The 16,705-nt window shown below is 49.4% G+C and overlaps 1 long non-coding RNA gene across 1 annotated transcript in view; it reads right to left on the reverse strand.

The window, feature by feature from the left end:
- LOC118613386 overlaps window positions 1-16,426 on the reverse strand; it is a 28,664-nt gene extending 12,238 nt beyond the window's left edge. Inside the window, exon 1 of the long non-coding RNA XR_004955463.1 lies at window positions 15,773-16,426. This is a non-coding gene — a long non-coding RNA (uncharacterized LOC118613386). The remainder of the gene's footprint in view (window positions 1-15,772) is intronic.
- Between the last annotated feature and the right edge of the window lie 279 nt (window positions 16,427-16,705).

The raw sequence follows: 16,705 nt of genomic DNA on the forward strand, positions 1-16,705 counted from the left end.
TGCTGCTGTGGGCCGGGCACCTGCGGCGTGTCCGGGGACGCGAGGCGCGCGCATCTCAAACTACCCGGAGGGAGCGCGCGTAAGCCATCCCGAGCCACGTTCTATACTAGAAATTCGCATTTCAAGACAGAAAAATGAAGAGCAGACCTGATGGGCGGGTGGGAGGCCTGGCACGTGGAGCAGCGCGCTCTCCTGTTGATTATAAACCATCTCACAGAACGCTGGCAAGCGGTGAGGTCGCCGTGCCCATGACGCAGGGACACAGAACGAGATGCCCAGGGCAGACGGAGAAACGAGAACACAGCCCACCCACGAAAGCGAGCACGCACGCCTCTCTCCCAGCTCCCGGGAGTGACCGCTGCTCCGCCACCGATTACTGCGCTAGCCTCGTCCCTCCGCTTTCGAGAGTAAAAACTCAAGCTACCCATTCAACCCAGAGCAACGGCCCACCTTCTTAATCCCTCTCTAGAACCACCCAACACAAGCTCAAATCCTTTAACAAGCCCCTCCGGACACCCCCTTCCTGAGACGTAATGTGGTACCCCAGAGTTCCCCATAACACTGTATTATTATTTATTTACTGTCTCCCTTATTACCGCTGAGGCAAGTAATAAACCCAGGTGTGGCAAGCGGTGTTCCTCGTGGTATTTGGATGGTAGTTGTGGACAATATGCGAATTCATTTAATCCTCACAATGACCCCTTGAAGGGAGTACTGTTACCTTCCCCACTTTACAGATGGGGATCCTGGGGTTCTATCTCCACATGACAGTAACACGGAGCTTCCCTCCCGCACCCCAAGTATCGACAGAGCGGAGGAGTGGAAATCTGGACTTGTACCCCGAGCTCAGAGTGATGAGGCCGCACCTCACCCCAGTCTCTAAAATGGAAGGTATAAATAAGATGCAGAGTCTGATAATAATACCTGAAATGTCCAGGTTTCAAATGAAAATCACTCATCATACCAAGAGACAGAAAAATCTTAAATTGAATGAAAAAGACAATCGGATACCAATTGCTAGGTGACAAAGTTGTTAGGATTACCTGAGATTTTAAAGCATCCATCATAAAAATGTTACAATAAACAATTATAAATGTGCTTAGAAACAAATGAAAACACTGAAAATTTCTGCAAAGAAACAGAAGATATGAAGAACTAAATGGAAATTTTAGACCTGAAAAATACGATAACTGAAATAAACACTCAGTGGATGGACTCAACTTAAAAGCAAGTCAATGGAGAAATGATGGCGACGTAATTGCATGCCTATGGCCAACAGACAAAAATCTTGACTTGAACCTCACATTTTTTACAAAAACTAACTCTGCATGAATTATGACTTAAATGCAAAATGCAAAATTATAAAACTTTTAGGGAAAAAAAGGAGCATATCTTCAAGACCTAGGGCAGATAAAGAGTTTTAAGAATTGACACCAAAAACACGATCCATAAAAGGAAAAACTGAAAACATCAAAATTGAAAACTTTTGCTCTGAAAACAACCCTTTTATGATGATAAAGACATGCTACGGACAGGGAGAAAATATTTGCAAACCATAGGACTAGTATCTAAAATATGTAAAGATACTTAAAATCCAATGGTTTTTAGAAAAAAGTCCAATTAGAAAATGGGTAGAAGACATGAACAGACATTTCACTGAAGAAAATATGCAGATGGAAAATTAGCCAATGAAAAGATATTCACCATCATTAGCCAGTAGGAAAATACAAGGTAAAATCAAAATGTAGTATCACTACACGCCAATCGGAAGGGCTAAAATAAAAAAAACTAATAATAGCGATAACACTAAATGCTGATGAAGATGGGGAGAAACTGGATCATTCATATCTTTCCAGGATACAGTCACTATGGAAAATAATTTTATAGTTTCTAAACTGCAAACATGCAGCTACCGTACTAAACATGTAACTACTACACACCCTAGCAATTGCACTCCTCGGCATTTATCTCGGAGAAAGTAAGTCATATTCACATAAAAACCTACACGCAAACGTTTATAGGAGCTTTATTTGCAACAGCCAAAAACTGGGAAAAAAGTCGGTGTCTTTCAATCAGTGAACGTGTACACTGGTGAACCCAAACCATGGGATGCCATCGACAATAAAAAGGAAAGGAAACCTGTTGATACACGTAACTACCTGGATGAATCTCCAGAGAAGTATTTCAAGACAAAAAATATAAGAAGTTTACATAGTCTATGGCTCAATTTATATAACAGTCTTAAATGGCAAAACTGTAGAAATGGAGAACACAGGTTAAGGTGGGGTGGCGGGGGAGGGTGTAGGGGGAGAGAAATAGGTCTGGTTACAAAACAGCAGCTTTAGGGTTCTTTATAGTGATAGAAATGGTCTCTATTTTGGCTGTCAATGTCAATACACTCGTTGTGACAGTTATACAACATGCTGCCTGTTGAGGAAATTGAGTAAGGGGCACATGGGATGTCTTGGCATTGTTTCTTATAACTGCATGTAAGTCTGCAACTATTTCAAAATAAAGATTTTTTAAAAATGTGCCTTTACTCCTCTTCCGTTGCTGGATAAGCAGAAATAATAGAGTTCCACGTGAGCAGGGCGCAGAGCTCCCTGATGTCATCGCGTGATGTATCGATCTTTCCGTCAACACCGCACTGAGGATGGAGCCTAAAGAAAGCCCTAAATGAAGTTTGCTGAAGACAGTTCATTGCAAGCAATTCCTTGGTTCGGCACACACAAGAACTAGCTGGAAAATGGAATTTTTAGACAAGAATGTTCTATCGCACCCACCCAAAAGTATGATGGTTATGGAGTTATATCCCCTATGTACCTGCATTCCTCCCAATCACCTGAGAAGGCTGAGACCATGGTGTAATTTTTGCACTTTAATGGATTTCTCAGTCCTTATAATAACACTTGGAAGAGAAAGTCCTTGGATCACAGTCTCTGGCCTGATGAGAAAAAACAGGTTGTCAAGAGACAAGGTAATTTATTCTCAGGGCCAAGATCAATTCTCAGCACACTCGATTCCTCTGTGGAGTCTTTCCACATCACTAGACTAACAGTGAATAAAATTTAAATAGAAATATACAGGCAATCCACAGTTCTGAATGCAGGTCTCTGTTCAAATCATGTGTGAAATTTAAAGGTTGTATTAAACATTTGATATACTTTCCTAAAAAACAACAAAAAATAAAGATACCAAATTAAAGTTCTTGTCAATGCCTTAACATGTAATCTTCTCACACACAGTAGAATACAAACTAGATATCGCAATTATTCCCCAAATAAGCAGTAAATGCTGTTGCCGTCTACATCAGAGACGTGGGTTTCTGCTTGATTGTGTCAATGCGTATTTATGCTTTTAACTCTTAGCATCGGTGTCATACAGGTAGGAGTCTAATCCTACATTCCCTTCTCGTACTGGTCTCTACTTACTATGTTAGTTAAAGGATTCGGCAAATGCTACCCCACCGCATGGCACCTTGGCACACTGAGTATTTTAAGCGGAAGGAGTGTGGGAGACTGGCAGGTACAGGAAGCTCTCTCTGACCTCCCCAGCCCTTGTCCACCTGAAGCTGGTCGTAAGACTCTCATGTGAGACGCGCCCTCCCCACACCCAGAGGGAAGGAACAGCCTTATCTCCACGGCGGAGGGACAGCAAGAAGACACGAACTTGCTAAGTTTCCCCATTTATTACACTTACCTCACACGCTTTGTGCTATCGTCTTTCTCCAAGACTGCCTACTCTCCATCAAAACTCTCGGAAAACTAAGACTAAAAGCAACTTCTTCAACCTGATCACGGTATCTGTGGAAACACTGATGGTTAACACCATGCTTCATGGTGAAGGACTGGACATATTTCATCTAAGACCAGGAAGACAGCGATGGTGCTCACTCTCATCACTTCTATCCAGGATTACATTGGAAGTCGCAGGAAATGTAATAAGGCAAGAAAAATAAATAGAAGCCACACAGACTGGCAGGGAAGGGGTAAGCCTCTCAGGCTATCTGATTTCAAGGCAGACCATAAAACTTCAGTAATTAGGAAAGTATAGTATATGTGCAAAAACAGATCAAATAAATCACTGGAACAAATAAAAAGCCCAGGAATAGACCTAAAAATGTACCACTATTGCCTTATGTCCAAGCTGCCAAGTTAATTCAAAGGAGAAAGAGTCTTTTAAACAAAAGGTGTTGGAACAACTGAATATCCAGTTGGGAAAAAAATTAAACCACATGCCCGATCTCCCTCCATACATAAAAACTAGTTCGAGATGGAACATAGCCATGAATGTAAACCCTTGAATAATAAAACCCCATAAGGAAGCAGAGAGGAGGTGCCTTTGCACACCTGCTTGAGGCAAAGACTTCTTATAAAACAAGGAGCCTTGATCATAAAAGAAAACGTAAATTAGATTATACGAAAATTAAGATTTTTCTCTTGAAAGATATCATTATGACAATAAAAAGGCGAACCACAGACCCTGGAAATATTCATAATACCTATAGTTAGCGAAGTACTTTTACTCAAAATATATACTTTTCAATTCCTCTAAATCAAAAAATAAAAGAACAAACAGCCCAACTTAAAAAAAAAATAGACAGTTTCAAAAAGACCATATATAAGAAAAGCTATGTCAATGGCCAATAAGCGACAAGAGAAGGTGCTCAAAATGATTAGCTTCCAGGAGGACTCAGATTGGACTGTACTGGGCGGCGACTCGGCACGTACCAGGGCGGCTTAAGTAAGAAAAGACTGGTAGTAGCGAGCACCGGCGAAGGTGTCAAACGGGCGAACTCTCGTGTTCCTGGCGGGGGTAGAGCAGCGCCACCTCCTCAGAGACCTGCTTCGCGTGCACGAAGTTAAAAACACAGCTACCCGATGACCCCGGAACTCCGTCAGGTACTTACCCCAGATACATGAAAACACGTACTAGCCCTTAATTGGAAATGACCCAAACATCTGGCGATGGAGCGACAGCCAAACGTACCTTCGCACAGTCGCACGCAACGATCGAAGATCCGTGAGTCTGTGCGGACACCGCAGGGCGGCACGTCCCCAGACCGTCGTGTCCAGGGAAGGAAAGCGGAAGCCCAGGGGCAGATGCCGTGTGGTCTCCCTGACGGAGCGTCGGAGGCAGAAACGGCCGCCTCTGGGACAGGGGACACGTCCGGGAAGAGGCGCGAGGAAGCGTTTGCAGGCGATAGAAACGTTATCATGGTTATAAAATTATACGCAGTTGTCAGACCTCACCGGTCTGAACATCTGTGCGTTTTATTTTCTGTAAACCATACCGCGGTTCGTAAACTAAGGAAACTGGAAAGCGCACTGTGACGAGCAGAGGGCGCAGTGATAGTGATGTCCTCTCCCTACGGGCCACGCGGCAGGTGCGCGACCTGTGGGCTCAGGGTTAGTCCACGTCATCCTCACAGCAGTCACGTGATTTAAACACCATTACCCGTTTACAAATGAGAAACTGAGGTTTGGAGAGACCACGCGACTTTCTAAAGTCACAAGGTCGGGAGGGGTGATTTCCCAGTGTTCCCAGAGAGGGGACGGGGACACGGTGCTGGCCGAGCTCGACCGGGCGACCCACTTGAGCAGCTCTATTCCCAACAGTGGCCCTGGCGCTCAGGTGCGTGAGCCGGCGCGAGGCTGAGCAGCTTTACGCCCTCCCGTCGCAGACAAACAGGTGTGAACAACCGAACACGTTAAACACACCCCGCTTTAGGGAACGGCCGTGGAGAGGACACCCCGCACTCCCGCCGAGGCCGCCGCAGCCTGGTGGCCACGCCAAGCTCCGCAAACTCCCCTCTCGCGGTCACATTTACGTAAATCTTATCTCACTACCAAGGCAGCGAAACATAAAGCAGAGGGACAAGAGACGAGAAAACTCACCGACGAAACCACGAGCCGACGCTGCCGAAAAGCTTCTCTTTCCCTTTTCTGGTTGTTCGATTTTATGCGTGTGACCCTCGCTCCGTAGACGTTGGGGAGAATCAAGTTGCCAGATAAGAGAAAGTGCCCAAAAGGGGCAGAATGGGCCAAGTGGGCCAGGCCTCTCTTCCCTCCAGGTCAGCGCTCAGCGATCGTGGGCGCCTGAGCCCACGTCGCGAGTTTCTACGCGGCTTCTTTTATGCTCTGAGCCGATGAATCTACAGAAGCGAATCGGGTTCGTTTCGGTAGCTGCCCGCACGAGATGACGTGTGTGCGAGTTCTCTGTAAAACGTCCTAAACTTCAGAACAATTATTACTTATCCTATTTTCGTATCCGATTATGATACTGATGCCAGTCACCGTGCGTGTTTTTAAAGACAGGAATCCTGAAATTCAAAACGATCCTCCAACTCGCCCAAGGTCATGCGAATGGGGAGTGGTGACGGTGGCTTCAACCCCAGAGACCCGGGTCTCCAAGGCACAGGGACGACCGCCCCCTCCCACGGTCGCCTGCCTCGCGCCCGCCACTGCCCCCCGCTGAAATCCTTTCCACGCCGCGAGCGTCCCCGCCAGCCCCAGTCCGCTTGGCCTTCCGTGAGGTTTCAGAAGACGCCGGTCCGTCCTCGCCGCCTGCCGCGGAGCGTGAGGGTCGGCTCTCTGACGGGCTCGGCTCCCCGGCCTCCGGCACCGTCCGCGCCTGGCTTCTTCTGAAGGCGAACGGGGCCGGTTGCGTGCGGGATCCGCATCCTGCAATCCGGCCTCTGCTCCACCGCGTTCTCTGTTTCGTGTTTTAGCCTTGGCGACGAGGCCGGCTTCGATGTTAAGCTTCTTGGAAGAAAGGAAATGCGGCCTGCCTCCACGTGAACCCGGGCGACCCCGGGGGAGGAGCAGTGGGACCCCAACTGCCCCCGGGGTTCGGCGTCTGGGTCATTATGTCGCTGACACATCATTCGAGCAATGGCAGCGCCCGTAACATTGGCCCCGTCACTGCCGAGACGCTGCTGCTGGGAGCGACCTGCTCCTGTTTAGTTTTGCCGGCCCGAGTGTCTACTCTTGTCCCAGAATCTCCTGTCTTCATCACTGTCACTCTCCGATGCGTCCATATCTGAGGGGAGGCAGCTGGGAACTTGAGGGGGTGGATTACACTCTGCATGACCGCCCGACATTTGTCCCAGTTGCTGATGAAGAACAGGGCCCTTTTCAGTTCTTTAATTCATGCACTCCATTGTCATGTCACGAAAGTGGGTCAATTAAACAACTGTCGAGAGTTAACTGACAACTTGCTGTGTCTAGAAATTTAGGGATACAGACAATAGAAAATACTGTTTAAGGAGAAGAAAAATCTGTTGCTTCACACCCCCTAGATGGGTCTGGCACAAACAAAAGCACAAAAAGCACAAACATAGCACGGCTCCAACGAGCACACTGGTAGGACTCGGCGCAGGGGGGTGCAGGAGTGAGGAGGTAGAGAGGGGTGGCAGCCCCTGGCCGGTCCTCATGCTAGAACGACCCGCTGCACCCGCCTTTGCCCACGCCCCTCCCGTGGGGAGGAGACTCTGCAGGACCGGGGACGCACCTGGAGCCCACTGCCTCCCCTTATAGACCGTGAGCTGAGTAAGAGGACCCCAGGATTCCTTGCCCAGTAGCCCCGAGTCACCTTCCTTGGCTCAGGGCCTCGTCCCTGGGTCCAGCATGCACCTGTGGACATGTTGGGTAGCCAAGGGGTGCCCTATTGGCAGAGGGTTGGGACAGTCTGAGGTTGGGGTTGGCATGGTCCCCCGTGGTGTTAGAGAGAGCCAGGAGTAAGGGGAGAAGGGGGCTGGTGCCGGTTGGGGACATGGGCCTGCGTACCGGCTCTCCCCGGGCAGACGGGTCTGGCCGGACCTGAGAGGTTTGGGAATTCCGATGCGAACCTGGACTCCTAAGGCAGGAGAACAGAACACGTTTCGTTTGCCAGTTTGTTACACGGACTCGCAGCGTTCGCACACGTTGCGCGGGGCCCACGCTTTCCTTCCCGGCCCTGACACTCCAGGCGGGCCCGCAGAGGGCGTCTCTGAAGGCATTCCCCCAGGGCGGCGGTCTGGGTTTAGAAAGAGCCCCCTCGAAAGCGGGGAGCTAGGCGGCGAGAGGGCACAGCTGGAAGCAGTGAGGCCAGATGAAGAGCTTTTGGAACAGTTTAAGCAAAACGGCAGAGGCTGAAACTAAGGTGGTGCCGGGAGGCGCAGAGAGGGAACGTTCCTGAGCCTCCGGGAGCTGCCGCTGCCCCTCACGGGACGCGGGCTTCAGACGACACCGGGTGCTGGGCAGAGCCCTTTGCTGCAGCACCTGCCTGCTCGGTGTCCCCCAGTGGTACAAGTACCACAAATACAGTGGCTCGAAACTGTACAAATTCACTGTCTTACAGTTCTGGGGGCCAGAGGTCTGACACGGGTTCCGCTGGGTAAGGTCAAGGTGACGGCAAAGCCACGTTCCTCTCTGGAGGATGTGCGGGAAAATCTGTCTTTTCCAGCTGCTAGGAATTACCCCATTCCTCGGCTCACGGCCCCTCCCTCCATCGGAGAAGTCAGCGCTGGCAGCTGGAGCTGCTGTCTCGGGGCACCACCTGCCTGATCTCTCCGCCTCCCTCCTCCGGTTTCGAGGAGCCTCGTGATTACGCTGGCCCCGCCCAGATAACCTACGAGCAACTTCGCTAGTTTAAGGTCAACTGATTTGCAAACTTAATTGCACTTGCACCTCAATTCCCTGTGCCACGTCACCTTACACGCCCCCGGGCCTCGGGATGCGGACGTCTTGGGGTTGGTGTCCTGCCTGCTGCAGCCTCTCAGAACATGCCCCTGCCCCCCGAGGCCCCATGGCTGCGATCACTCATTATGGGCGAATTGGTGAAGCTAGTTAGGCGAGATATTTTACCACTTTACGGAGTTTAGGACGAAACACGTTTAATTATGTTTAGAACTCAGTATAGTGTATCTGAAAACCTCACGCGCTTCGTTCGGGTAATCTGAAGACGCGGGACCTACATGACCTGCTGCCTGTCGTGTTCCCCACATTTGTGCCAGGGCGCCCCAGCCGATGGCAGAGCCTGGGACTAACTCGCAGCATCATCTGCAATAGGCACGAGGAAGCTCTGCAGACAAAGGACAGCCCGGGGTACAGCGGGCGGAGACGGAGCCTGGGACCTTCGCAACGCTTTCTGAGCACGGATGTTTTCGGAGGTGGCTTGGGCTCTGGCCCCGTAATTGATTACTAAGCGGCAGAACACTTTGAGATTTATTGTGCAGTTATTGATATTTCAGATATAGTTTCTATTGATTCCCTTCTCTACTTCTTTCTCCCAAATCTAAGAAATACAATTTTGAAAAACTTATTTCATGGGTTAAGGGGGTTGCAGATTTAGGCTCACCAGAAACACGGAATAGCAAAGGAGACCTCTCATGGTTTCCTCGCTGGTGAAAATAATTAAGCAAATTGTGCATAACAAGTATAATCCTTCAGAGTACTAGTTAACCAAATATCAAATTCATTTCTTATATAATGGTGGTGAGAACTATAATAAAAAATGTTTACTTTTTTTTTATTATGGACTAACTCTCCATTCGATATTTTAAAATTCCAAATAAAATACGTGGCTTTTTGCCGAACAACCTATTTTTGTCGAATTACAATAATTTTGATAACTGCCTTTCACCTATCTAAATAAATGTGTTCCTCATGTTAACCGCCAAGAGCAAAGCTCACAGTGGTTGGTGATGTCACAGTAGTCCGTGGCCTAGTGACCGGATTAGAAGCAGGGCTGTGAGAAGGTGCAGCGCTGACAAATGCGGCCTCAAAATAAGAGACGAATCGGCGGCCGGACTGCAGAACGCGCATCGGCGGGCTCGGCGGGTCCCGTGCGTGCCGAACGCGCCCCGGGTTCATCTCCTTTCTCCTGCTCTCATTTTCCCTTCGCTTTATTTCACTGCTATTAGAAATACTCTCCGCATTCTACTGTATTTTTGAAATCCTCTTTTTAAATGTTTTGAGAGAATAATTTTTAAATGTTACTGAAAAACAAAGAACAAACTCAAAAATAACAATTTGGTTTTGATTCATTTAACGCCGGGTCCCTCAGTGTCGCACTAAGGACATTTTGGGGCCCGGCGAGTCTTTGTTTGGGGAGGGCGCCGTTCATGGCAGGGTGTTTAGCGGCTTGCCTGTTCTCGCCTACTCGTAGTAATCCCCAGTCCCGACGACCGACAACGTCTCCAGACATCACCGACTGTCCTCTGGGGGACAAATCACCTCCAGTTGAGAACAATTGATTTAACGATTTCAAATAATTAAAGTGAACAGACATTGTTGCACGTTGGATGATGATAATTCTCCGGGATGCGGGGAGGTGCTTGGGGACTAGAATCCTACATGTATTTCTCCCCGTCCCTCTGCTCTTCTTGGCTGGGAGAACATGGAAATAAGAAATTGCCCAATGAGAAATGAAGTGCTGTTTTATCAATACACGGTAAATGTTTTATCAATACACGGTAAATGTTCATACCGTCAACACAGGGCTCCTCTAGTTAAACCAAGCTGAAAGTTCTGGCTTGTACCTAAGACCGCCGCCCGCCTTTCCTCACCCTATAATCTAAGATGGCCTTTGATTTACCTGCCTCACCACAGACTTGGGGAACTCGCCTCGGAGCCGGGGGGCATGGCCAGGCCTGCCGAGGCGCCGCCAGCGTTAGAAGCACCGGGCGGTTGTGTCTCCCGTTGGTCTTCCAAGGTCAAGGCTCCCAGCACGTGACATGCTGCTCGCCGAACACCCCAGACTCCGGATAGTCAGGGTGGGAATCCGACCCCTGGCAGGGCGGAGCTGCAGCACCGGCGCGGACGCGTGCCCTGGGAGGCGGGAGGAGAAGTCACGCCCCGCTCACCGCCGATGCCAGCGACAACGATGCAGGGCGAGGCCGCTTACTGTCTGGAGGAAGCGCATGGGAAGGAGCCCGAGCGCCGCTCCCACACCGCGCGGGGCCCGGGCTGTGGGCACCTTTCTAGTGGTTCCACCTTAGCTGTCTACACAAGAATCACTGCCCCAGTCAGTGGCCGGGACCCGCTCTGCAGGCTGTTCTCCTGGAACTGGGCCCGACTAAGGGCCCGGGCGGCTCCCCACATGCAGACCCCAGCGTTCTTCCTGGAATCTGGTCAATCCACTGGACGCAGGGACTCAGAGAGCGCCCCCAAATGGAGACAAAGGGACCTGGGTCCACGCAGGGTTCTGTCCAGGCTTGACGCACTTTTCCAGGACAGCGCTGCTGGCCCGGGTCAGTCGCCCGCACTGGAGCAGGATTTAGAACATTGGAGAAAAGCATTCTAAACCATCCGGTCTCTTGACGCATAGGGCCCAAGATGGGGATCCTGCTCCACTGGGGCTAAGTGTAAGAATTCAAGGAGCCCAGATGGAAGGACTCGGCACCATCTGGGGCTTTCCACTGAACCCGAAAAGACCATGCCTTAGGAGTGAAGACTCCACGCCAAGACTAGGGGATGTGCTTTAAGCCGCGAGGCAAAACCGAAACCAATCTGTCCTAACAAAACTTAGAACGAAGTCAAGTTCAGGGTCATCTCTCTGTGATTTAACTGCCTGCTACACCGAAGTCCGACGATTTTCCTAAGAAAACAACAGGACGCGGAGTCTCTGCAGCACGCGGCCCACGGGCACATCTCATCTTACTGCGCTTCGCTTCGTCCCTCTTCAAAGATGCTGCGTTTTCACCCACGTCGGCGCCAGGTCCCCCCCAGCAAAAAGATCACGGCTTGCCGAAGGCTCAGACGATGGTTAGCATTTTCCAGCAATAAAGTATTTTTTAATTTAGACGTAAACATTTTTTTAGACATGATGCTATTGCACACCTAACAGATGACAGTATAGTGTAAACATAACTTTTATATGCACTGGGAAACGAAGACATTTCTGTGACTCGCTTTATTGCAACATTTACTTTATCACGGGGGTCTGGAACCGAACTTGCATAACTCTGAGGTATGCCTGGAGATAATTTTTAAAAAGTCCTACAAACATATAGAAATGGAAAAATGTGTCCAACAGGCAAGAGAAAAACTAGTTCATCTAAGCAGTTGCACAAACCTTTTACATTCCAGATAATGACTTTAAACTATGCCAAATATATTTAAAAGTCTACAGGAAAATACAGATACAGTGGAAGAAGATGCGAGAACGTCAGAAAATGTTGGGATACGATGAAAAGATAATGGAAATCCTAACTGAAAAACACAATATCTGAAATCGATAATTTATTAGGAGACTGGACAAAATTGAAGGAAAAAGAGAAAAAGATTGAGAAAAAACCGAACAGAGCATTAATTAGACTATCAAGCAGCCTAATTTATGAGTACTTGGAGTCCCAAAAGGAGAAGAGAGAGAAAATAGAGCAGACAAAATATTTCCAAAGATATTATCTGATGTTTTTCCAAATTTGAGCAAAACAGTGACCCACATATTTAAGAATTCCAGGAAACCTCAAGCAGAATAAAACAAAGAGCGCCATGCTGGGCTCACCTCAGTCGTCACACTGCTGGGGACCGACGATAAAGGTGTGACCCTGAGGCTCCAGTCAGAATGGCGGGGCAGGCAAACATCGTGCTCGCCTCCTCCCATGACCACGTTAAAATCACAACCAAATCACAGAGCAGTCAACCTGGAGAACGAACTGAGAACGAGCCGAACAGAATGCCTATAATGAAGGATATAAAGAAGGGGCCACACTGAGACTGGCAGGAGGGGCGGAGACACGCAGCAGACTGGTCCCACACTCACCTGCGGCAGCTGAGCATTGGGAGGGACGTCTTGGCCACAAAGGTCCTCCTGGAGGAGCGAGGGGCCCCAGCCTCACACCAGGGCTGCTCAGCCCAGAGTTCCAGTGCTGGGAAGAGGCATGCCCACATAATCTGGCTGTGAAAATCAGCGGCAATTCTGACCACCTGAGTTGAAGGCAGCTGAAAACTCAAATGTCCCCTTAAAGGGCCCGCACACGGACTCACTCGCTCAAAGGCACTTACCCCGGGGTCCGGTGGAGGGACAGCAGCTCAGGAGGCTCCAGAGACAGACAGGTAAAGACTGAGTTGTGTGACGTCAGGGCGAGGGCTGGAGGAACAGCCCTCACTACCCGCGTGTTGGGCCCTCCTCCTGTGTGGCCTACAGGCGAGCGCCATCTTGCTTGTGTTGAGTCTCCCCCCTACGCGGCCAAATCTGAATCTGATTGGACTGTGAGATCCACTGGCTTTACCCCAGGGATTTCCTGGGACTCTGCCGCACCCAACTCTCGAATTTACTGTGGACAACCAGCCCCGCCCAGGCCTCTTGGCAGGGGGCTCTTTCGGCAGCAGTCAAGAGTAGGTTCCAGCACCTCAGAGACGATCCAGGTGGTCAGCGAGCAGCCGGAGCTGCAGTATCTACTGAACAAATTTCAGGGGTCTGTGGGCCTGAGGCAGGTGGCAGCTAGCCTCGGTGTGATCTGGGACTTTTGAGAGTGGCCACAAGTTCGACTCTGGCACCAAATCTGAATCTGCACTAATCTGCACTCACCTACCCTGGTGACTTCCTGGGACCTTGCCTCACAACTCGCACTGCACCTGAGACTCATTCAGATGCTGAGCCTCATGGGCAGCCAACAGGCAGCCTCAGGCCTTGGGGTGCCCTGGAATTTTTGCCCCAGGCCTGGTACTGTGGCAGCTGGCCTCAATTCAGCACGTGGCCTCTCCCATGTGTCTCCAGGTCCAGCATAGACAATGACCAGCCACAGATCAATCTGTAACTCCTTCCAGGTAGCCCCGGGCAGTCCCAGGCAGCAGCTGACCTTGTGCCGCACAGAAACCCTTTTCCAGGGGCCCCAGAACCAGCACACCCAGAGGCTGGCGTCTGACCACAGCAGAGCAGCACCTGATTAGGCCCGTGAGCGGCACGCCCAAAGGGTGGTCTCAACAGGCACACGGGCCTGCTGGGGCAACTCCCACTCCACGGGGTCAGCCCCTGTGTGACAGTCCATACCCCGTGGGCCCGGCCAGTCCTCACAGCTAGTCAGCCTGCGAGTTAATCCCACCTGCTGACATGCCAACAGCAACCAATGCTTAGCTACAACGAGAGCGAACACGGCCCACAAAAGGGACACTCCCGGAGCGCCCAGCACAGGTGACCAGAGAGACTATGCCACTGGGCCACGCAGGGCACCTACCACATAAAGCCATCCGGCTGTGACTGAGAAACATGGCAAATTTACCTACTACATAGAAATGAACATAGAAAGGGAGCCAAAATGAGAAAACAGAGAAACATGTCCTAAATGACAGAATAGGAGAAAACGCCAAAAAAGAGAACGAATGTGATAGAGACAAGCAACCTACTAGACACAGAGTTCAATACACCGGTTATAAAGATGCTCAATGAACCTAAGGGAAGAATAGATTATCTTGGTGAGAACGTCTACAAAGAGACAATAAGCATAAAAAAGGACACAGACACCATAAGAACTCATTGGAAAATAAGAATATAATAACAGAAATGAAGACTAGGCTAGAATGAATCAACAGTTAAGCAGATAAAGCAGAGGAGCAAATCAGTGATTTGGAAGACAAGGTAGCAGAAAATACCCAATTGGAACAGTGAAAAAAAAGGAAAATAACGAGGCGAGTTTAAGGACCTCTCGGACATCGAGCACAGCGACCTTGGCGTGACGTGGGCGACGGAAGGCGACAGAGAGCAAGAGGTTGAGAATCCACGTGAAGAAACAATGATGAAAACCTTCCCTAAGCTGGTGAAGGAGACAGACACACAAGTCCAGAAAGTCCCACACATGAGGAACCCGAAGATGTCGACCCCAACACACATCAAAATTAAAATGCCAAAGGTTAAAGACAGAGAGAGAACTCTAAAAGCAGCAAGGGAAAAACAGCTATCTACTTACAAAGAAGCTCCCATAAAACTGTCAGTTGATTTCTCAACAGAAACTTTGCAGGCCAGACGGTGCTGGCAGGAATGATTCGAGTGATCAAAAGTAAAGACCTACGACCAAGACTACTCTACCCAGCAAAACTATCAATTAAAATTAAAGGTGAGATAAAGATCTTCCCAGACAGGAAAAAGATAAAGAAATGCATTACCACCACGACAGTATTATAAGAAATGTTTAAGTAAATGTATCCATTTCTTCTAGATTGTCCAATTCATTGGCATAAAACTGCTCCTAATATTTTCTTATAATATTAAACATCAATTCTAATTGAAAAATAAAAATAAAAAAAAAGAAAAAGGAAAAGGGACAAGTTAGATTTGCCTTACACGCACACACAAAGTAGACTCTAAAAGTGTTGTATATCTATACAATGAACTACTACTCAGCATAAAAAGGATATACGCAATAACATAAATAGATCAGAAAGCTAACATTTAATGAAAGTAGTCTTGCACAAAAGAGCAGATGCTATTTGATTTTATTTATATGAAGTTCTGGAACAATGAAGACTAAACTATGGTGACAGAAATCAGAACAGTGGTTGCCCGTGTGTGTGCGTGTGCGTGTGTGCGTGCCCGTGTGCGTGCGTGTGCGTGTGCCCGTGCGCGTGTGCGTGTGCGTGTGACGGGGGTAACTGACTGTAGAGGGTGATGGAAAATTCTATCCCTTGTTTTACTTGGTTGTTACGTTTGTCAAAATTCATCCAAATGTACAATGAGACATGTATTTTACTACGTGTAAATGTGTCTCAAAAACCGGGTTAATTTATTGCTGTGTGACAAAGTGTCACGAGTGAACTGACTGAGCACAGTCCCCCCTTCCTCCACCTCTTACCATTTCCATCTGAATTGCCACCATCTGTGGCAAGCTTGGCTCATCAAGGAATGTAAATTGGGTTCGGTTTCAGAAAGCGCAGTCCGCTGCCTGGGAGGAATGGCGACGACGACATCAGGATTCGCTGTTGGCCGTGGGTTAAGATTCCTGAAGGAAAAGGAAGTGATCGTCGACAGAGACCCGGTTGTCTCGGGTGAGAAACTCAGCTAATGTGTGCTCACCTAGGGACGAGCGATCTGGATTCTGTCAAGATTTACTGACTAGTGACACAAAGGGCCCTTACAGAAGGCGACACCGTGCATCCCCGAGGAAATACGTCACACGTTCGTAAAGAAAAGGCACAATGACAAAACCTTAGCAGAGAGACTTAAATGGCGCCGAGACTCTGTGAGCCGGCGTTTGGGGTCCCAGCCGTTTTACTGGGGCGGATTCGGGATCAAAGTCGACCTCCCTATTTCTGCGGTTGTCACCCTCACGAAAAAGGACGCGGTACCATCATACGTCTATTCGTCATCAGGTTTCTGACCCGGCCGAGGAATGTGGCCAAGCATCAGGCGGATTTTCACTCAGCCGTGTTGCTGAACGAGGCCCGGATCTGCAGGCGAGGGGCCCTCCCCGCCCTCGGCCGCGGAATCGGCCAGTCAGGGTCGGGCCACTGCCCTCCGCCCTCCACCGCCGGCCCGGCTTCTGCGCTCAGCTTCCCCCGGACGGACAGAGTAGCACGTGCTCTCTAAAGCCGGGCCCCATCCCAGCGAAAAGGTGGACAGCGACACCCAGGTTTCTGCCAAACACCCCACAGAAAAGTCACTCACCCTCTGGGCGAGGCCGGGAGCGCCCTGCTAATGGAGCCTGTACTAATCATACCTTTTATTCCCCAGAGTCTGGCGCCCTGACATTGAGCCTTGCTGACCCTGCAGGGACTGCCCCTCCCGG

Source organism: Rousettus aegyptiacus, unplaced genomic scaffold (assembly GCF_014176215.1).
Source record: "Rousettus aegyptiacus isolate mRouAeg1 unplaced genomic scaffold, mRouAeg1.p scaffold_m13_p_18, whole genome shotgun sequence".
Taxonomy (NCBI): domain Eukaryota; kingdom Metazoa; phylum Chordata; class Mammalia; order Chiroptera; family Pteropodidae; genus Rousettus; species Rousettus aegyptiacus.